General features: G+C 39.4%; 1 protein-coding gene across 2 annotated transcripts in view; it reads right to left on the minus strand.

Annotated features, from left to right (window-relative positions):
- CSGALNACT1 (chondroitin sulfate N-acetylgalactosaminyltransferase 1) overlaps nt 1–23,438 on the minus strand; it is a 332,179-nt gene that overhangs the window by 201,888 nt on the left and 106,853 nt on the right. Inside the window, exon 1 of one of the 2 annotated variants that reach the window (XM_045997361.1) lies at nt 21,897–21,965. The exons of the other annotated variant lie outside the window; for it this stretch is intronic. The gene's annotated coding sequence lies outside the window, so the exon portion shown is untranslated. Of the gene's footprint in view, nt 1–21,896; nt 21,966–23,438 lie in introns of those variants that run through there. 2 annotated transcript variants of the gene reach the window in all.

The raw sequence follows: 23,438 nt of genomic DNA on the forward strand, positions 1-23,438 counted from the left end.
TTATCAAACTAACAAATATATTTTAATTTATAATATTTTTTATCATTGTAGTACAGCCAAATAGACATCCATATGGTACTATTATGAAGATAATAGGAAAACAGAGAGTACAATATGAATATATATGATAGAATAAGATATGCCCACAAAACATCATGATTTTAAAAATTTAATGAATGGCAATCACACAATACTAAGAAGAGGAAGCAAGATACAAGGGCATAGACAGCAGGATCTCAGTTTTTCTTAAATAAAACACAAATGACATGTTGTTAAAATTAGGAAAAAATGCACCAAAATAATACTCCAGTTAAATTAAGGGAGATAATAGTTTTTTTTGTTTGTTTGTTTTGTTTTGTTGTTACTTTTCCCTATGGGGAGGAAAAAAAGAGGGTCTAAAGTACAAGATAAATGAAAAGATAGAATGGGGGTATTTTACTTCCTTATATGAATCATGCATCCCAAATTCCAGAAGCAGACAAATTCCAACCCAGGGCATTGACAAGGGAGACAGAAAAAATTTGTTGTGTTGAGTGAGAATTCTGAACCTCAGTCACCTTCAGGCTCTAAACCCCATAATCTCTAGTGTTTTCTCCCAAGGACTGATTAATGTTTAAGTTAATTTTTCTTTTTATTCTATGCTCTCCAAACGAACATACATTACTTTACTAAGCAGAGCAAGTAAACTCATAACTAAACAAAATGATAATACAGTTTGATCACCTACTTTGTTCACAAATCTGTCCTACAAAGACAGATTTGCCAACATTAGAAAAAAGATTGTGCAAGTGCTCAAGGATAATTCTGAACAAGAAGCTCCAAAAATATTTTAAGCAAAGACAGTCTTATGGGAATAGCTTCCCAAAGTATCTTCATTGAATTATTTTGCATTCATTTTGATGTATATGTTTTGACATGTTAGGCTATCTTAAAATAAAATTGTACTGATTTATGTTAATATGTCATTTATTTAACAACTAACTTGAAGGAAGAATAGGTAAGCTTTTAAAAGAGGAACTCAAAAGAAGTCTTATTCCTATATGCTTAAAATGAGAATAGTACTCATTAACATGATTAGGAAATAATCAGATTCCAGATCTTTTGAGAAGTTCTAAATATCAAAAAAATTACAATACAAATGGTTGTAATACAAAGTGTGACCTTAAGACTGGTATTCACCAATGTAAAGAACCTTAGGAATCACGGTACGTAACCTTCATTCTCCTAGAAATCAAAGTCCAGAGAGGTGAAATGACACCCCCAAGTTCTTAGCTAGTACTTTTTCTTAGCGCAGCAGCATCTATAACCTCTTCTGAATTTTTCCTTTCCACTGGATTTATAGCCATCATCCATTCTCTTCCACAATGAATAGGAGAACATTTTAATGGAGGCCAGGTGATTGAACAAGCAAATCTCTCACCTCTCATTCATCTAACACAAATGTACCAAGTGCCTTCAAACTGTCAAGTTTTAGGGTAAGGTTACGTTCCTGCCCTCAGGGAGCTCACAGATAATCTGTTCCTGGATGATCCACAATTTGGAAGGCTGAGGCGCCTGAGGAAGCATGTGCAGGCTGCCCACAGAGCCGGAGCCAGGGAAAGAGCAGCTAATCCAATTAGGCTAATCATCCTTACCTCCAAGTTTGGAAAGGCAGCTGGGAGTGCAGATAATGGGAGAAATGGGGGACAGGAAAATAGCATTCTAGGCAAGGGACCCAAAGAAAAAGCAGACAGGAGAAAGTATGCCAGAGTCCGGGACCTGTAAGTTGAATGTGGCTGGAATTTCATCTACTCATGGGAACTGGACCCAGATGAGGTGACAGAGAAAGCTGGGAACCTCCACTAAGTGAAGGAATCATGTCTTAAAGGCAATGGAGTCACTAAAGGAATTTAAGCAAAAAACTGAAATGGTCATACTTGTGTTTTAAAATGTTCTTTGTAGGGCCATGATGAGGTTGAGCTGGAGAGGTGAGGACCCAAGGTGTGGAACCAATGAGAGGCTCCAGCAGTCACCTGACAACCATGAAGGACTGGGGGCCTGCACCAAGGAGGGCTGGTGCCCAACAAGGGACAGGTTTAAAAGACACAGAGTGGGGACTTGGTGATCATCTTCACACAGAGTGAGGGAAAGAGTGGAGACTATTCAAAGTTTTAACTTTCTCCTTTCCAAAAAACATTTTTGAATAGTTTACACCTCCATGTCACAATAACAAAATGTTCCTGTCCTCAGATTTAAATTTCAAGGATACTCACTAATTCTGACAAGAAAATGGGAAGCAGGGGCACCTGGGTGGCTCAGTTGGTTGGGCAACAGCCTTCGGCTCAGGTTCTGATCCTGGAGTGCCAGGATTGAGCCCCGTGTCAGGCTCCCCACTCAGTGGGAGTCTGCTTCTCCCTCTAACCTTCACCACTCTCATGCTCTCTCTCTCAAATAAATAAATAAAATCTTTTAGTATATGTGCTGCTGAAGCAAGCACAATTAATAAAATCTTGAAAGAAAGAAAGAAAGAAAACGGGAAGCAGAAACCAATGCGGTTACTTGAGAGAGACAAAAGAGAAACACGACAGACAGTGTTGACAAATCACAGAATAATGCAGTGTTTGTAGTACTCGAAGAACTTGGGTTCAAGTCGCCTGATCTGGCCACTTGAAATGCTGGGCAAGTTATCATTTTTAAATTTCTGTTTTCTTCTTTCTTTTTTTTTTTAAGGCTATTATTTATTTGAGAGAGAGAGAGAGAGGCAGAGAGAGTGAGAGCACAAATGGCAGGAGTGGGGAGGGGGCAGGGGGAGAGGGAGAAGTAGACTCCCCACCAAGCAGGGAGCCCATGCAGGGCTCGATCCCAGGACCTTGATATCATGACCTGAGCCAAAGGCAGATGCTTAACCATGACTGAGTCACTCAGGTGCCCCTCCATTTTCTTATCTCTAAAATGAGGATAATGATGAAATTTACCTGAGGACGTTAAGCAGGAGAGTGATGATATAAGGAGAAAGTACAAAACACAATAAGTGATCCACAGTGAGCACTCATTAAATAATCACTACATTATATAGCATAGAGGATTTCCCCAGGCCTAGAAAATAAAAATTTATTCAGAATATTATCTTTTATTGTTAAGATATCCTGAGTTCTGGATGTTGGGCAAGAAAGGGGGCATCATCAATCTCTGTCAGTAGTGCCTGACCCAAAGCTTTTGTCAGATGCTCCTTCTCATCAAGCAGGGCCCTCAGAAGGAGCAAAGGTGCTCACACGGGGATTGTGAGACGCAAAATCTGTCAGAAAAACTCTGGGAAGTAAAAGCTTAAGAGGTGATAACATAATGGCAGAAAAGTCTTTTAGATAAAAGGAGTAGAATCATCTACTTTGTATTCTAAATACACAAGCAGAGAAACTCAAAGCTTTAAAAAAAATAAATAAATAAAAAACTGTAAAAATACTGTGAAGACCTTGAGGCCTTGGGAATTTTCCCAAAGGTGATAAGAAGACAACTAGTCCAATTTTTCTAGGAAAATTCCTGTAGAATAAGAAATGTAGAAAGAAGCAATTGTTGTATTGAAGTCAGTAACATCTGTTAACTTTTCATCCTAGGATTCTTAAGAAGGTCAGTAGATTCAATAACAAGGCTTCTAACTGCAGTTTTGGGGGAGTGAGGTCAGTGGTATGCTGGCAAATTATGCTGGTTTTAGAACCAGATCTCCGGGAAGAAAACTGCACATTTATCTATACCTATAGACATAAATTAGTTATAAATTTTACTGATATAGAGTATTAGTACACAATTTACAAATAATAATAAAATATCCAGTGTTCTTTATAATAAATTCCATAAAGCCAATTCATTCATTAACTTTTGCTCAACTCTTGGGTCTATAGAAACACCTGTGGTTGCAATTGACAAAAGAGTACGGTTCCAATGTGAAGGCTTGTTGATATTTTATTTCATATTAAGGGTAACATAAGATATCACTTGCTTATCAATGGTAAAAGTTATTTTTTTGCTGAGTTAGATAAAAATCTGAGTCAGATTTTTTTTTTAATATTAGAAGTCTATTTCCACAATTTTTTGTGCTGTAATGCTACAGACAGGAGACACTGTTAGTTGAATCTGCAATTTTCTTCATCATTTTCTTAAGTCCAGAATACAAAACAATAAATCACACCCTAATGTAAATGTCAATAATCCCGTGAAGTAAATAGTCCGATGTGGCCAATTTCAAGCTGTAACAAGACCACCTCTGAACATAGCATTTGGAAGAAATGCACAGCAGCGCCCTATTTATTGCATTTCCACCATACAGATGGAATTGCTGCACATTTACAAACTCTTTTTTTTCTTTTCTTTTTTTAAAGATTTTATTAATTTATTTGACACAAACAGAGAGATCACAAGTAGGCAGAGAGGCAGGCAGTGAGAGAGAGGGAAGAAGGCTCCCCACTGAGCAGAGAGCCCCATGTGGGGCTCGATCCCAGGACCCTGAGATCACAACCTGAACCAAAGGCAGAGGCCCTCTGAGCCACCCAGGTACCCCTATAAACTCTTTTTCTATTCCTTCATCCAGGTCATCAGCACAATGTGCCCCTCTTTGTTGAACTTGACAAAACATGATTGTCGTTTTATTGTGTAGGGATCATGAATATTGATGTTTGGATGTTGAAATGCTTGTAATTCCAAGGATTATCTTTATTAAACTTGGCTCCCACACCACGAAATGACAGTGGTATAAGTGAGTCAGTCAGTGGTGTAAGTGAGCCAGTTCATATAGGCTCACAAGAGATAATTATTACATCTTCAAGTATTTTGCAAGCTGATTGTCAGATACAATCATTATTAAAAATAAATTACATGAACTTATAGTTATATAAATTATATTTAACATTTTTAAAAAGATATTAAATAGTCAAGATTCATCACTTCCCATTAATTTTATTACATTTTACTATTATCTATGCTCTTCGAGTTATTCAAAATACATGAAAAGAATAGCTCATAAGTATGGGAGGAATATAAATAGAAAAAAGGCATTCTAAGATTCCTGTATTGTCCAGGAAGTGGTAAAAGTACTAATTTGTATTAGCCTTAAGAGTCAAATATGAATGGTGTACCCTCTCCAAAGAACATAAAAGGATGGATAATTAACAAGCCAATTGAAAAGAGGGGGGAAAAACAGAAAAGTAAAAATGCTTAGTTGAAAATGAGGCAGGAAAGGAGATAAATACCAAAAAGGACACATGGGGGGCACCTGGGTGGCTCAGTGGGTTAAAGCCGCTGCCTTCGGCTCAGGTCATGATCCCAGGGTCCTGGGATCGAGTCCCGCATCGGGCTCTCTGCTCAGCAGGGAGCCTGCTTCTTCCTCTCTCTCTGCCTGCCTCTCTGTCTACTTGTGATCTCTGTCTGTCACGTAAATAAATAAAATCTTAAAAAAAAAAAAAAAAGAACACGTGGGGAAAACAGAAACCAAAGAGTAAGATGGTAGATTGAAACCCAAATAGTTTATTAAAGGTAAACAGACTAAATCATCTAATGAAAAGACAAAGATTAACAAACCAGATACACAATGAAATTTAACTATGCTGCTTTTAAGAGACATACTTTAAACATAAAGATAGTGTTTGACAGTAATAGTAATAGTAAAAAGTCAGCATGCAAACACAACCACAAACAAAGGTGGAAGGGCTATATTAAAGTAGACTTTAAGAGACAAACCACTGTCATCAGACTAATACAACAATTCTGTAGTTTGTATGCATTTACTAATATGGCCTTAAAACATAGAAAGCACAAAGTCAAGGAACTAATGGAAGAAATAATCATAAGCAGTAACCCATTACCAGAGGGAGACATTTTAACATACCTCTCTTAGGAGCTAATATAATACACTTGATCTTAGCCAAAAGGCTGAGAAGCGATGGAGGAGCTAATACAATAAACAGGAGAAAATCAATTTTTCTATCCTGACTTTTAACTTTTCCATATCCTTAATTTAAGACGTGTCTATTATAAGCAGCAGAAATTTGGTCTGACACATTTTTCTAATTAAACAATACTATTAACACTCTTGAACACAATACCTAACATCTGCAGAATATGCATTATTTCCAGGAGTAAACAGAATGTTTGCAATTGACTCCATGCTGAGAGAGAAAACATGTCTCAACAAATTGCTCAAAAGACTGAAATTACATAGAGTGGGTTCACAGATTAGAGTAAAACTAAGCCAGAAATCAATAACAAAAAGAACTGAAAAATCCCTAGGTATTTGGATATTAACCAATAAACTCTTAAATAATTCATGAAATGAAAGCTACTTAGAACTGAAAGACAATAAAAACACAAATATAAATCCTTCTAGAGGGAAAAACCTCAAAGTCAAGAAGGGTCTTTTGATCCATTCACTAAAAGTGGTAAAGTATCAGTTCCCTTCAGTGATGGGCTGACCTGAGAGGCCTGTCATTTTTATTTAAAAATATATATTGAGGCTGTGCCTTAAAAGAGACCTCTACCTGATCCTAGGTCTAGTAGGTTCCTGGAGGCAAACGGTCAAATACTTTGAATCTGGACCCAGGGCAGCTATCCTATGGAACACAAGAATCTTCTACTTTATGGTGGGAGACAGTGTGGTCAGTAATGGGCTAAAGACCCTTTGTCTTTCCTTCCGGTGCCTGGGATTACTCTCTCAGTGGTAAAATGCCCACTCCCACCTCGACTATTTGGACCACTCCTCAACAGTGTACATACTCTGAGATTCTGTACCTTCTGCCCCTCTGACTCCTGATGGCCCTTATCCCTAAAGGACTATTATCTCAACTTTCACCTGGATAAGGACCTGCCTGCTGATGCTTGAGAATTACATCTACACATGAAACTTATATAAGGCCACAAATACCTGAAACCTACAAAAATATCCTGGTCTGAAAAAAAAAAATGTTTATTTACCACAAATGCTTTTTTGTGTCAGATGCTCTTTGTGTCAGACCTCCTGCTAAAATTGCTTGCATACTTTACAACATATTTCCTATAGCTTACATGAATCATATTTAGAATGTCGTAACAAATATAATATTCAAAAGATTATTTTAAGTTTTTAAATGGCCAATGGTATATTAACTGAGGTAGGTAACACTAAGTGCTGTACCCCTTTCCCCAAAATCTCAACAAAAGTTGAGTTCTCTTTTGAATCACCAACTAATGTAGCTAATGGAGGTGCATTCTTCCAAACAGTAACTTAGGGGAATCAGCCTGCTATCATTTTCTGGCTTCAGTGTCATTCAGGGATCTTGCAGCCAGCAGAAGGAGAGCACACAGGGAGGTCAAATCAAACCCCTAACCATCTCATCTTGGAAATGACACACACCAGTTGCACGAAATTTCCATTGGCCAAATTAGTCACAGGACCCTACCTCACTGACAAGGACCGTTTATTGAACACATAACACAGTCTGCCTCAAATACATAACAAACTTCACAATCTATTAAAGAGGAAAGAAAGAAAAGAAGTAGCATCACTGATTTGGGGTACCACGTTAAATGTTAAGAACTTTGCACATACTGTGTTTAAATAAAAACACCGGGAGCCAGACACCATTATCCCCACTTCATACCTGAAGAAACTGAAGCATACAGTTAAACATGAAGTGAGCAGTTAAACCCTGATCTAGGACTCCAAGGCCCCTGTTTGCTGATGGGGTCTGGTGGCTCTTAGCACGGGCCACAGCCCACCTGCCTCACAGTCACTAGAGGTGCCTCTGCAGAGCCCTACACCATACTCGCTGAATAACAATCTCCAGAGTAACAGGAGCCTGCACTTTTTAAAAAAGTTTCCAAGGCTGCGGCACCTGGGTGGCTCAGTGGGTTAAAGCCTCTACCTTCAGCTCAGGTCATGGTCTCAGGGTCCTGGGATTGAGCCCTGCATCGGGCTCTCTGCTCATTGGGGAGCCTGCTTCCTCCTCTCTCCCTGCCTGCCTCTCTGACTACTTGTGGTCTCTGTCTATCAAATAAATAAATAAAATCTTTAAAAAATAAATTAATTAAAAATAAAAATTAAAAAATTAAAAAAATAAAAAGTTTCTGAGGGGATTTTATACTATTGATCATTTTATCTCTAAAACACAACAGTGACATTCTAGATAATCCTTTCAAGAAAGTAGAAAATGTATGGAAAAGAGATAGAATTCAGTATGTGTAAGAGAAGAGCCCTGTGGCAAACTGAGAATCCTACAGACCCAGGAGTCAGGTGTGTACACTGGTCCTAGACCAATTAGCCTCCTGAGTGACCTTAGGAAGTCACTTAGCCTCATTGAATCTATTCCAAAAAAGATTACATTTTCTACACTGAAAAATGTTGGAATTGGGCTAAATAATCTCTTAAAGATCCTTTTGGCTATACAATAAAGTGAAAACTATAAAGTGAGAGAATGATACAAATACAGAATAAGAAAGTAATAATAATGGGGGTATCTGGTGGCTCAGTTGGTTAAGCGTCTGCCTTTGGCTCGGGTCTTGATTCCAGGGTCCTGGGACTGAGCCCCACATTGGGGCACCTTGCTCAGCAGGATGCCTGCTTCTCCCTCTCCCACTCCCCCTGCTTCCATTCCCTCTCTCGCTGTCTAAAAATCTTAAGAAAGAAGGAATAACATTTAAAATAAGAGCTAATCCCAGCAACGCTTTTGTAGATATAGACAAACTTTCTCTAAAATTTACATGGAAAGGCAACAAAACTAAAATAGCTAAAAAAAAAAAAAAACCAATTCTGAGAGAGAAGAAGAAAGTTAGAGGAATCACAATACCCAATTGTAAGACTTACTACATAACTATAATAATCAAGACAGTGTGATGTTGGCAGAGGAACAGAGACATCGATCAATAGAACAGATTTAAGAAGCCAGAAATAGCTCTACATAAGTATGGCCAACACAAAAGCAATTGAATGGAGAAATGATAGTGTTTTCAACAAATGGTATTGGGACAATTAGCTATCCATATGCAAAAAAAGAAAAGAAAAAGATGAGGAAGAATTTCAATCTAAACTGAATACCTTAAACAAAAATCAAATCAAAATGGATCCTAGATCTAAATGTAAAAATATAAAACTTTTAGGAAAACAAATGGGTGAAAATCTTCATAATTTAGGGATAGGCAAAGAAATATCAGACATAACACCAAAACCATGAAAAAGAAAAGAAAAAAAATCAATGAATTAAAACCTTTTGCTCTGTAAAAGATCCTACGAAGAGGATGAAAAGACAGGCCACAAAAAGGGAGAAAGTATCGGGATGCCTGGGTGGGTCAGTTGGTTAAGCGGCTGCCTTCGGCTCGGGTCATGATCCCAGCATCCTGGGATCGAGTCCCACATCGGGCTCCGTGCTCGGCGGGGAGCCTACTTCTCTCTGTCTCTGCCTGCCACTCTGTCTGCCTGTGCTCACTCTTGCTCTCTCTCTCTCTCTGACAAATAAATAAGTAAAAACCAAAAAAAAAAAATGGGGGGGGAGAAAGTATCAACAAACTGCATATCTGACAAAGGATTTATATTCTGAATATATGAAGAACTTTCCAAAGTGAACAGTTAAAAAGAATTTTAAAAGGGGGCAGAAGACTTGAACAGACCTTCAAAATAGAATATATGGATGACAACTGACTACATGAGGAGATGCTCAATGTCATTACCATTTGAGAAATACAAATTAAAGCCACAGGGAGATGCCATTTCACATCTATTAGAACAGCAAAAATGAAAAATAGTGATAATTACAAATTCCGGCAAGGATGCAGAAGAAAGTAGACCTCACATACATTGCTGGTAGGAATGTAAAATGGCACAGCCATTAGAGAAAACAGTTTGACAGTTTTATAAAAAGTTAAACATATACTTAATATAATGACTCAGCAATCACACTTTCAGGTACTTACCCTTTGAGAAATGAAAACATGCCCACTGAAAATGTGCATGAATTTTTGGGGCAGCTTTAGTTGTAACAGCCAAAAGTTTGACAACAAGCCAAACGTATTTCAAGGCATAAACAGGTAAACAAACTGTGGTACACCCAAGCACTGTAATACCAAACCAGTGATTAAAAAAGGAACAGACTGCTGACACGTGAACATCTTGGATGGATCGCAAGGTCAGTCATTATACTGAGTGAAAAAGACCATTCTCAAAAGGTATAATTCCACTTGTATGACACTCTCAAAAAAGTGATGGAGAACAGATCAGTGGTTGCCAGGGGTATAGGTGTGACCATAAAGAGATGGCCTTTGTGGAAATGGAAACATGCTCTATCCAAACCGTGGTGGCAGTTCCATGATCTAGACATGCAATAAAGTGTCACGGAGCTAAATACACATACACACAAACATATAAAAGAAAGCGCGACAAAACTGGTGAATCTGAATAAAGTCTGTCATTCTGTTAAGTGTACACCAATGGCAATTGTCCGGTTGGGATAAAGTATTTTAATTATAGATACATGGAAACTTTCTGTACTATTTTTTCAACTTCTTGTGAGCCTAAAGGATTTCAAAATAGGTTTAAAATAGCCGATATTTGGGGCACCTGTGTGGCTCAGTTGATTAAGCATCTGCCTTCAGCTCAGGTCATGATCCCAGGGTCCTGGGATGGAATCCCACATTGGGCTCCCTTCTCGGGGCGGGGGGCGGGGGGTCTGCTTCTCCCTTTCCTCCCTGCTCGTGCTCTCTCTTATATCTCTTTCTCTCTCTCTCAAATAAATAAAATCTTAAAAAATAAAAGCAGGGGCACCTGGGTGGTTCAGGGGTTAAAGCCTCTGCCTTTGGCTCAGGTCATGATCTCAGGGTCCTGGGATTGAGCCCCACATCAGGCTCTCTGCTCAGCAGGGAGCCTGCTTCCTCCTCTCTCTCTGCCTGCCTCTCTGCCTACTTGAGATCTTTCTGTCAAATAAATAAATAAAATCTTAAAATAAAATAAAATAAAATAGCTGATATTCATTGAGTACTGTGTAGCCATACTGTTCTGAGAACTTTATGTGTATATATATATACATATGTATATATATACAAACATTTTATACTTAAGTCTTTACAGTAGATACTCCATTCATCCCATTTTGCAGAGGAGAAAACTGAGTTTCAGAAAAGTAAGGGGCAAGGACCAGTTGGTGAGTAACAGAGATGGGGCTCAAACCCAGGAAGTCCTCTTCCGGTGCTGTCAGTCTTAACCAATAGACAATGTTTTTTAAGAAAAAAGAAAGCAAGGACAAAAACAAGGTCAGAATGCTAGTCAATAATACAGACGAAGAGAAAAAGAACACCGAAAGACAAAATGAACAAGGCATGCGGGGGCTCCAGCGAGGGGGTCTTCCTGGCACCCTCTCTGGACGTCAGTCCCCCAAGAAAACACACCTCAAAGACCGAGAAGAAGATGGAACAAGATAAGAAATATGTTCAAAGAAATGTTAAACAGCTTCTATTAGAATAGGTCAGAGAAATTGAAGTTATTTAATCTAGAGGAAGTCAGGAAGGCGGTTTAATCACCACCTTTATGAGGGCTTTTGAGAGAATGTCCAGAAGATATAGGACAAAGGAAAGGAGACTGAAACTGAAAACCAGAAGATTTAGTTTGACATTAAAAAATGTTTTCCTGACCGGATAAAACCAGGACAGATTGGAGGGCAGTTGACTTTCTTCTGAGACCTTCAAGAAGGATAGAATAAAACTGGCAGATCATTCCACTAAATATTAGACCTGGCAGACAGAGCAGCCTGCCCTGTGCCAGGCCCCATAAAGGGCACTTTACACATGGTATGGTTTTAATCAGCTAATTAGAACACAGGTGTCGTCATTCCCTTTTTATAGAAACACACACTGAGCATCAGAGAGGCTGAGTCCCACATAGGACCCCTCAGCTGCCCAGAGAGGGACAAACACGGGTATCTCTGCCTTTACCATCCAGATCTTTCCACTCTATCACACACACTAACTGAGCTTGCTGGCCTAAAACTAGATCACGCAATTGATTACAGGGCCTTCCAGCTGTAAAAATATCTATCCCTCAAAACGCTCCTCACGTGGTTTTACCTAAGCCACATCTCCACTCATCTCTACCATGATCTTCTTTTAGGAACTCAATTTTCTCTAGGAAGTGAAGCTATGTTTCTCATTATCATTCTCCTTATAACATTCCTGTGGGGTGGCAAGCTGACTTAGCAGAGACTAAAGAGAGAATATGTAATGACTCCCATTTTCCAGATGAGATGTCGAGCTGCCCCACAAGTCAGGCGTGGAATCAAAACCGTGTATGAATGGAGAGAGACTCAGGGAGCTGAGGAAGGCAACGTCCCAGAGATTTCAAAATGGAACCAGAACAGCCCAATATAAGCCACACAGAGCAATGCCCCTGGAGGGCTCTTCCCATCTGGCCAATAGTGGCCTGATGGCAGTCATTGTCACTAGCTCTCTGGCCAGTTTGTTTATCCTTTCGCTATATTTTGGGTTCTTCCAATTTTTGGTATTTATGAATAAAAGTGCTACAAATATTTACATGCAGATTTTCGTGTGGACATAGTTTTCAATTCATTTGGGAGCATGATTGCTTGATCACATGGTGAGAATGCAAATGTTTAACTTTGCCAGACACTGCAAATTGTCTTCTGAGGTGGCTATCCCATTTTGCATTTCCAGCAGTAATGAATGGCAGGTCTTTTTTTTTTTTTTTTTTAAGATTTTATTTATTTATTTGACAGAGAGAGACAGCAAGAGAGGGAGAACAATCGGGGAAACGGGAGAGGGAGAAGCAGACCTCCTGCTGAGCAGGGAGCCCAATGCAGGGCTTGACCCAGGACCTGGGATCACGACCTGAGCTGAAGGCAGATGCCTAACAACTGAGCCATCCAGGCACCCCTGACAGGTCTTTTTTTTTTTTTCCTTTCAAGGTTTTATTTATTTATTTGACAGAGACAGAGCACAGCATGGGGAGGAGCAGGGGGAGGGGGAGAAGCAGGCTCCCTGCTGAGCAAGGAGCCAGATGTGGGGTTCGACCCAGGACCCTGGGATCATGACCTGAGCCAAAGGCAGAGGCTTAACCCACAGAGCCACCCAGGCATCCCATGAATGAGAGTTCTTATTATTCCATGTCCTCACCAACATTAGTGTTGTCACAGTTTTAAATTTCATCCATTCTGTGTGTAGTGATGTCTCACTGTTGTTATAACCCAACACGTATATTTTGTAAATCATGTTGTTCAGCTCACTAAAGTAAAAACCAAGTCCTAACAAACTGCATAATAAATTGCCATAATTCAGACCTTAATTGCCATTCTCAGAAACTCCAATCTAACAAGAAGTACCTGTTAAGAGGGAAAAAAAATTCTTTATCACAATTAATCCCTATTGCTGAAGGCAGGGCTCCTATTACTTAGTAACTGAGCTTGAAAAAGCCAAAGCAAAATTTGTCCCCTCATCACTAATATACTAAAATGAGCCTTCAAAGTCTTGAGGATACCTGAAGCATAAGGATAAAAATGGTCTTTTATTGACAACTAGCCACATAAAGGCATTTTCTCTGACATAGCTGAATTTGGCTTTGTTTCACAAAGTTCTTCTCAGATTTAAATAAACATTATACAGTCATAAATTGCTTTGTACTGTTTCTAAGTCACTAAAAGTTATGGATAGTGGAAGGGAGGGAGTTCTGGGTTCCTTCTTCTTCTATAGCTTATCCAGATGTTCCAACACTTTTATGGAAACTAGAGCAGCAGAATAATGAGCAGAAAGTCTCTGCTGTCTACTATTACACCTGCTATGGCTTGAACTTTCAAAAAGTGATACTTTCTTACTGTATTTATTTCAAAGCAATATTTCACACCTGCGTGTTTATATAATGGTTTTGATAGTCATCAACTCTACAAAGATTTGGGCAATAATGTGCAAAAACAAAATTCTTAAAAGAAAAAGAAATCACTCAATTTCATAATTTTTGCAAACATGTGAATTTTATCTTGTGCATTTTTGTTGATGAAACATAACAGAATCAAAAGTCACATAACACATCTACCTTGAAAAAATATTTGCAAGCAACTGAAATTTTTAAATGGCCCATTTTATGTTCCCATCCCTAACAAATAAGATATAACCATATGAAACAACTGCTTTCTCCTCAACTCTGGATCTGCTGTTCAGAGAAGCTCCTCAAAGCCTTAGAAATAGTCCATAATTGGGTGGCAAGGATGTCTGAAAATTTTTCCAAATCAAATGGCAAAGCATTTAAGAAAAGTATCGAAAAAGCATTTGTCAGGAATAAGCATAACATTTAGACTACCTTTTCTGTGTGTTTTTATCACTGCATTTTGGAGGGTACAATCAAATACTTCTGTTATTAACCACTAGCTACACACCAGAATCAATGCTAGGTGTCCTCATATTTTATATGGAAACATTCTCTAGTATCACTTCAAGCAAAAAGCTGAAACACCCACACCTCACTAGCGCTAAGAAAATTCTCCCCATTATTTTGCTGTCACCCTAAGCAAAGTGACTGTGCATTCTGCTGAAAAATTTTTAAAGAGAAGTTTGGGGGCTAGTCAAAGTGAAATATGGCATGACTTTTAAAAAAATTTCCAGTGAGGGACATCTGGCCCAGAGGAGACTTTGTTATCATTGAGGAATTGAAGGTGTCTTCACCAGGTGGGTCATATATCCTTACTAATCATGTCATGGAGTCTCCAGGACAAGCAAGTTGCAGATGTTTAATACACTACAAGTAACTGGAAGATTTTCTGTAACCCATTCCTTTCCTTTCTCACCCTACAGCTGGGTAAACATACTCCTCCCATCCACACCAAAGATGGAATATTTTCTAGCACAGTGTTATGGGTTCAACTGTGTCTCCCCCCCCCCCCCAAAAAAAGATATGTTGAAGTCCTAAGCTTTAAGCCTCAGAATGTGACCTTGTTTAGAAATACGGTCTTTGCAGATGCAATGAGCTCATACTGGAATAGGGCGGGTCCAAAATCCAATATGGCTGGACTTCTTATAAGAAAACAATGGGAAGCACAGGGAAAGAATGTGATGACAGAGACAGAGATTGGAGAGATGCAGCCGCCACTAGAAGCTAGGAAGAGGGAAGGAACAGGTTTTGGAGGAAGTATGGTACTATTGATACCTTTCAGACTTCTAATATGAGGATTTGTGAGACAATCTATTTCTGCTGTTTTAAGACACTCAGACTGTGGTAATTTGTTATGGTAGCCTTAGAAAACTAACACACATGGGCATATCCCTGGGATGCAAGGGTGGTTCAATACACACAAATCAATGTGATACACCACAGAAATAGAACAAAAGATAAAAACCATATGATCATCCCAATTGATGCAGTAAAAGCATTAACAAAATACAACACCCTTTTATAATAAAAAACACCTTAAAAATTGGGTACAGAAAGAATATACCTCAATACAATAAAGGCCATATATGACAAGCCCACAGTCAACATCACACTCAATGGTGAAAGGTTGAAAGCTTTTCCTCCAAGATCAGGAATAAGAAAAGGGTCCCCACTCCTATTCAACCATAGTACTGGAAAGTCATAGCCAGAACAATCAGGCAAGAAAAAGAAATAAAAGACATCCAAATAGGAAATGAAGAAGTAAAACTGTCTTTGTTCACAGATGACACGATCTTAATATAGAAAATCCTTTCACTCCATCAGAAAATTGCAAGAACTAACCAATGAATTCAGTAAAGTTGCAGAATACAAAATCAACATATAGAAAATAGTTTCATTTTTATACACTAACAAGAAAATTCTGAAAAATAAAGAAAGAAAACAATCTAATTGACAATAGTATCAAAAACAATGCCATATGTAGGAATAAATTTAACCACGGAAGTGAAAGATCTGTACACTGAACACTTCAAGACTTTGCTTAAAGAAACTGAAAGAGACACAAATTAAAAGATATCCCATGTTCATGGATAAAAAGAATTAGTATTGTTAATATGTCCCCTGTTACCCAAAGCCATCTATAGATTTGAATTCAATCTCTATCAAAATTCCAATGGCGTTTTCAAAGAAATAGAAAAAAAATAGCCTAAAATTTGTACAGAGACAAAAAACCCCAAATGATCAAAGCAATCCTGTGAGGAAGGAACTAAGCTAAAGGCATCACACTTCCTGACTTCAAACTATATTCAAACTATATATTTTTTTCAAACTATATTTTTATGACTATCATCATCAAACAGTGTGGTACTAACATAAAAATAGAGACATAGACCAATAGAACAGAATAGAGAGCCCAGAAATAAGCCTACACATAAACAGTCAATTAACATTAAATACTCAACAAAAGAAAAGATAGTCTCTTCATAGATGGCTTGGGAAAACTAAATAACTACATGCAGAAGAATGAAATTAGATCCCTATCTTACACCATTCACAAAAATAACTTGAAATGAACTAAGGACTTAAAACTATAAAACTCCTAGAAGAAAACATAGAAGAAAAAGCTCCTTGACATTTGTCATGGTAGCAATTTCCTGGATATGACATCAAAAGTACAAGCAACAAAAGCAAAAATAAATAAGTGGGATTACATCAAACTAAAAAGCTTCTGCATAGCAAAGGAATCATCAACAAAATGAGGCAAGCTACCACATGGGAGAAAATATTGGCAAATCATACATCTGATATGGGCTTAATATCCAGAATTCATACAACTCAATACAACTCAATAACAAAAAAACACCCAATTTTTAAATGGGCAGAGGAGCTCAACAGACAGTTTTCCAAAGAAGACATCGAAATGGCCAACAGAAGTCGTGGGAGATAATATATAAATATATATCTATATCTATATATCTATATCTATATATATATATATCTCCATCCCACTGAAGTATGTTAATTAAATTATAATTAATTAATTAAAAAATAAAATTTTTATTAATTTTTAATTAATTAAAAAATAAAAGTTTTAAGCGAACCATAAGAGACTATGGACTCTGAAAAACAACCTGAGGGTTTTGAAGGGTCAGGGGTGGGAGGTTGGGGCAACCTGAGGGTTTTGAAGGGTCAGGGGTGGGAGGTTGGGGGAACAGGTGGTGGGTAATGGAGAGGGCACGTTTTGCATGGAGCACTGGGTGTTGTGCAAAAAGAATGAATACTGTTACGCTGAAAAAATAAATAAAATGAGAAAAAAAAAAAAATAAATAAAAGTTTTAAATTAAATAAATAAAATATGAAATGTTACACTTCAATTATATACCAATAAAGCTGAGAAAAAGAAAAAGAAAATTAACCATCAAAAAAAGAAAACTAATTAGGGACGCCTGGGCGGCTCAGTTGTCAAGCACCTGCTTTCAGCTCAGGTCATGATCCCAGGGTCCTGGGATCAAGTCCCACATCAGGCTCCCTGCTCAGGGGGGAAGCCTGCTTTTCCCTCTCCCACACCCCCTGCTTGTGTTCCCTCTCTCACTGTGTCTCTCTCTCTCTGTCAAATAAATAAATAAGGGAAAAAAAAACTAAATTAATACAGTGTTTGAAAATGGGTCTGGAGCCAGATGGGAGTTCAAACCCTGTTATCTGGACAAAGTGTCATGGCAGTCAGAGATTCTCTAGGACTGGGGCCCAGGCTTGATGCAGTAACTCCCTCCCCAGGAGCCAGAGTCCTGTCCAAACCCAGAGCTGGTGCTTTGCTACTTGTCCCTACAATTCCCTTGACAGGGACACAGCCTCCACCAAAGACACCGCCTTGTGGTCTATGGGCAGAGACCACGGAGAACCTCCAAAGACTTAGAGGAGTTTTTTTTTGTGGGCTTGATATTTAATAAACACAAAAGAAGTTAGGAAATTCATAATTTCCCCTTAAAACTAAAATGTATCATATTTATTATGTCATATTTATTAATCCTAAACTATATTTTATTATTTTTATACATATAAAATAGCTTTGGCTGAAAAGTTGTTGGTATGGATTGAATTGTATTCACTCAAAATTCCTATCCTGAAGCCCCAACCCCAGTGTAATGGAATTTGAAGACAGAGCCTTCGGGAAGTAATTTGGGTCAGATGAAGTCGAGATAGGGCCTTCATGATGGGATTAGTGCCCTTATAAGAAGAGACCCCAGAACACACTCCTACTATCTTCCTCTCCACCATGTGAGGACACAGCTAGAAAGTGGTCGTTTGCAAACCAAGAAGAAAGTCCTCACCAGATACCCAACTTTGAGAAATAAAATGCTGTTGATTAAGCCTCCCAGCCTGTGATCTTTTGCTGTGGTAGCTGGAGTTGACTAAGATAGGTGTTATGTATAAATGAGAACACGATTTAACGAAATGATGAAAACACCTCACACTCAGTAGTGGTAATCAGATATCAACAGGGTCTGAACTCCCTCACTGGAAATTTTAGGTGTTTTAAGTCACAAAAATGTCTAAATAATTGTGTTTAAATTAAGTTGCTGTGCTCCTTTGCTCTCGATAATAAATAAAATGTTTGGTTCATGTTTCAAGGCACTGCCTGGTGTCCTGGGGTTGGCCCATCAGGGGCATGTTGTGGAACAGGAGGGAGAGGGAGAAAAGGGCTGTCCTGCTTCTCCCAAGGACACACTGCTTGAAAAGCTTCGGGCTGGGGCTGGGTCCCTGCCTGAACCTCCCAGCCAGGGACACCTGTGGAGGTCCTGGCATGTTGGAGTCCCAGACATGGGGTGAATGGAGGCTGCTTCTCTACCCAGCTTCCCTCATGCGTGCACCTCATCGACAGAAGCACCAGATCTCTCCTGTTCCTCCCTGTGGACGTCACCTCTGTGGCAGCTCCACTCCGGGAGCGCTCCGCCGTCACCTCATAAAGGGACAGGCAGCAGGGAAGAGCCGAGGCATTCAGAGTGGGTCTTTCCGCCCTCCTGTTCATCTTTTCACAACCCTGTTCCTTTCGAGGTTTTTAGAAGGCTTCTCACACAATGTCTCAAATTTCATGGTAGAATTCCCAGAAATGATAGAGAAGTGATGCCAGAACCCCAGAAAAAAATCAGCCCCACTTTGGCATAGTTGGGTTCACTTCAAAAGGAGGGCTCCACTTTTTTTTTTTTTCCCTTAATTTTCTACTTGCCTTTGTCTTGGAAAAGTATTGACAGGTCCCACAAAGACACAACTGGTTTATTCTCTTTTTGTGAGTCTGAACAACACCATCTGGTCAAAACCAGCCTTCACAGCGGTTGAGGTTCACTGATGCCCCATAGGCACAGCCAACAGTGACTTCCCCAACTTTAGAAAGATCTTTGTAACATCCCTCTAGAACGGTCTACTCAACATGAATAGCTTGAGGGTCCTCTCAGAAGTTTTGTGAAATTTTTTACCTTGATTCTGGAGTGCTCGAATGCTTGAATAGAGATGCTTTCCTAGGCTAATCAGAACCCTTTAGACAATCCTTTCAGATGCATCACTTCTGACATAAAGCAATGACTTTCTAGAGTCATCTATTCTCATCACAATGTCTTAAGGAAATTGCTCTGCCTTAAAAGGCTCTCTTTTCTACTTGATATGCAACCAATCCCCCTCCCTTCTTTTCCATGGAAAAGCCTAATTTTCTCAAGTTAGAGTTGTTGATTTTAGTATTTAGTAATAACTGCCATCATTCTTTTTTATTTACCCTCTGCAGTTGGGAAGATTTTTTACTGTTTTTCTTCCCACTTTATGATAATGTTCTCTTCTTTTCTATGATAATGTCATAAGCCTAATTTTCCCTTCTGTTAGGTCTTGATTATTCCCCCCAAAGGCTGATATTTAGAATGAAAGCATTTAAAACTTAATGTTAGCACAATGGTTATGTGGTCACATGCACACATGGGAAACTAAGCCTACAGATACTGTTAATATTATTCCATGCAAATTAACTCTAATGCAGCGTACGTAGTAGGCAGCTTCTCTTCAGGGCTGGTCTAACTGTAAAACGGAGGCTAAGGTTTTTAAAAGGTAATAAGTAGGAAGGAGGGCAAATAAGTAGGAATCGGTTTGTCACCGCTGTTGCAGGACCTCTGAGTATCATTTACATCTGAGGCAGATAATTACAGCTTAAGAATTATATCTACTGAAAGCGGGGTAGGGGATATTTTTTCCTTCTTGCCTTCTAGGTACTTTCGCTGGTTGAATAATTAAATTGACATAAAACAGATTAACAGGAGAAAAATAAATTTAATTTCGTACATACAAGAACCCCCAAAGATATGATGCTCAAAGAAGTGACCAAAGCAGGCAGCTTTTATACCTTTTTGACAAGGAAGCAATAAATTTGACCAGACAAAGGGTTTTGAATTTGGGGTGGTAAATTAGTGAGGAAGTAACAAGTTTTCTTTATACAACCCTCCCAGCCCTAAATTCCTGTCTCTGGTGATAAGGATGCTCTCCTGGTACAGGCAGGGTACCTTTCACAGGAGAGATTTATTTTCTGCCTGCAGGGGTGTGAATAAGGGTTAGAGTGTCCTTCCTGCAATGGTTGTTTCTGAGGTAACTTTAATTCAAAATAATCAATATGCCAAAAATTATACTCTGGGGTGGCATATTCTGCTACCCATCACCACTCTAGGAGACTCTAGTCTAAATTAACCTGACCAGTTTTCCGTTGTTATTTTTTTTTTTTAAGATTTTATTTATTTATTTGACAGAGAGAGACACAGTGAGAGAGGGAACACAAGCAGGGGAGTGGGAGAGGGAAAAGCCGGCCTCCTGCCAAGCAGGGAGTCCGATATAGGGCTCCATCCAAGGACTCTGGGATCATGCCCTGAGCCTAAGGCAGACGCTTAACGACTGAGCCACCTAGGCGCCCCCGCACCCCGTTGTTATTTTTTCACTTATATACCAGACGTGTACCTCTTGCAGACATTAAACTGACGTAGGCTGGAGGAAATCAGTTAAACAGTTTCCTTCAAGGCTATCCAGAGCCAAATTGCAGGTCGAAAAAGATACTGGTATGATTAAAGCCAAAGGGCGGGTTACAGGAAGTGTCCATTTCAAGGAAGCAGGAAGTGGCAGTAGATCAAGTTCAGTGGCTTGACAACCAGCCTGAACTGTCAGGCACTGAGCGGCATTTATCTCTAGCTTCCCAGCTCCCAGCAGATGCCAAAACCCCTTCCCTGCCTGATAAGGCCTTTCCCGCCTCTCAGCATAGCTGGGTCCTCCTTACCCTTAGGGTCTCCGCTGGCAAGTCAGCTCCTAAGAGAGGCCTACCTTGACTGGTCCCTCCCCTACCCGTGTCAACTGCTACAGGAGGCACAGCCCAGAATGAGAGACCAGGACAACCTGAAGAGAAGAAACAGTCCAGAGGCTGCCTGGAGTGGCAGCCACAGCCCAGCCCTGCCTATCGGGCTCTGGGCTCAACCTAACCCTGGACCGGCCCTTCTTCTTTATGCCCTATAGGCTATTTAATCTCACTTGGCTCCTTGTAATTAATTGTGGCTCTCCAAAGCCTTAAGAATGTATTCCAAAGTAAAGTTAAGGAAACTGGAAGAACTGAAAAGAGAGCAATAGAGAAAGAATAGTAGAGGGAAAGGGGTCCTTGAAATGCACTACCAGTGAGTGGGATCTAAATGCACGCGAGACTGACCCACCTGGGACTTAAACGGTTTTAGGAGAGCTCTGTAAGAAGCATTTATGTAAATAAACTGACAAGAACAGGACTAGAAAGGAGGTGCACCAAAGTGGTTCCTTCCCCCAAAGTAAGCCGCAGTGTGGAGTCACTGCTTACCACTATGAAAGAAAGAGCCGAGCCAGGCGTCTGGGAAGCTATTTTGTAAATTCAGTAGATCACGATCGTTTTTACAGGCCACATTTGGATACAAAAGTTCATACAAAGACTTAGGTAACGTCCAAGGTCAGTTAAAGCCACCACATATATAACTTGCCGAAGGCTTTTAACACCGCAAATGCCCACCTTCTGTGTTCTTTCTCAGAACTTTTATGGCTCACCAGTAAAGAGATGCGTCATCATGATCTGTTTTCTAATGAGTCCTCCCTGTCCACCCAGGACTCTGGAAAGAGAAAATCAGGAGTAAATGTAAATGTTTTTCTAGCCACTCTAAAAGTACGAAATTAAAGAGGCCTGTTATCCTGCAATGAAAATGTTCTACTTAAACGAAATCTCGTTTTCCAGTGACCCCACTGCAGAACAATCAACAATAACAGGCTTTATGTCCACACGGGGGAGGAGGAGAAAGGCCTAGCACGCTTGCCCTTGCTGAAGGAGGGTCATATTTAAACAATGAGGGATAAAAATGTCTATGAGATGGGGTCTGAGAAAAATATGCTGGATATTTTTTTTTAATTAATGGGAATTTGGCTCCCAAATTTCCACAGAAAACTTTTTCTTTTCTAGTCTGATTATTCATTGTACTATCAACCACTGCCAAGAAGAAGTCGAAGTATGGTAAAAGTCTATTATATGATATCTAAAGTAACATGAGGCTCCAGCTAACCCCAGTGGGCCTGACTGAGATCTGCCAGGTGGGCCTGGTGGAGAGAGAGGCATTCTAGAACATCAAGCCTGGGAGATACTTGAAGTAGAAGACGAATATTGAGAACAACAACATCACACCAAGTTTTGGGGGATGGGCAAGCTGGTGCCAGTGATTTAACACATTTGACAGAAGTTTCCCTCTCTTCCCACAGCTACAAAGGACAAGGGCTGCTCTTCTTACTCAGAGCACAAGCAACGTACACCTGTCCTAAGTCGAGGCCCTGCAGATCACCGTAAACAGATGGCAAAACACGGAAGAGTTTGCTGAACGTACAAGTGACATATCCATCTAGAGATCCTCTTTGGGATACTTGCTTTTAAAAGAACAGTTTTTGAAAATTCATATAATAAAAAGATGGTGGAAGAGGGTTAAAAGTGAGAGCTAAGAAATTTAGTGGAAAGTTAACATCATTTCAGTGTCATGAAATGTCTGAAAATATTACCCCAGTGAAGTTTAGCTTTGTATTGGAACACAGAGCATATTCACCTAAATGAATGGAGGTTATTTAAAGGATTTACTGGTTTTCCTGGAAGAATCTTGAGACTTGTTACATGTGGAAAAACCTGCACAAGACCAATACATAAAGTCGGTGTTGGTGGTAATATCATCACATCTTTATACAGCAATGTATGCCTCTGCAGGTGTTACCATGTGTATTACTATGTATATTATATCACTCTCATAGTAATTATTATTCCTGCATGAGGAAATCAGCCCAGAGAAGGGGCTTAGCTACATGTAAAAGAAAGTCAGTGATGGAATCAGTGCTATAAGCCAGGTACCCAAACCCCAAATCCAATATTTTTATTATTCTCCCCCTCGCTAAGGGCAAGTTTTCTTTAGAAGGAAATTAATTTCCTTAAGAAAGGAAGGAAGTATGGCATGATGGTTGAGGGTATGGCTTCAAAAGATGATCAGCATCACTCATCATCAGGGAAATTCAAATCAAAACTACAATG

Source organism: Meles meles, chromosome 2, assembly GCF_922984935.1.
Source record: "Meles meles chromosome 2, mMelMel3.1 paternal haplotype, whole genome shotgun sequence".
NCBI classification, from domain to species: Eukaryota; Metazoa; Chordata; class Mammalia; order Carnivora; family Mustelidae; genus Meles; species Meles meles.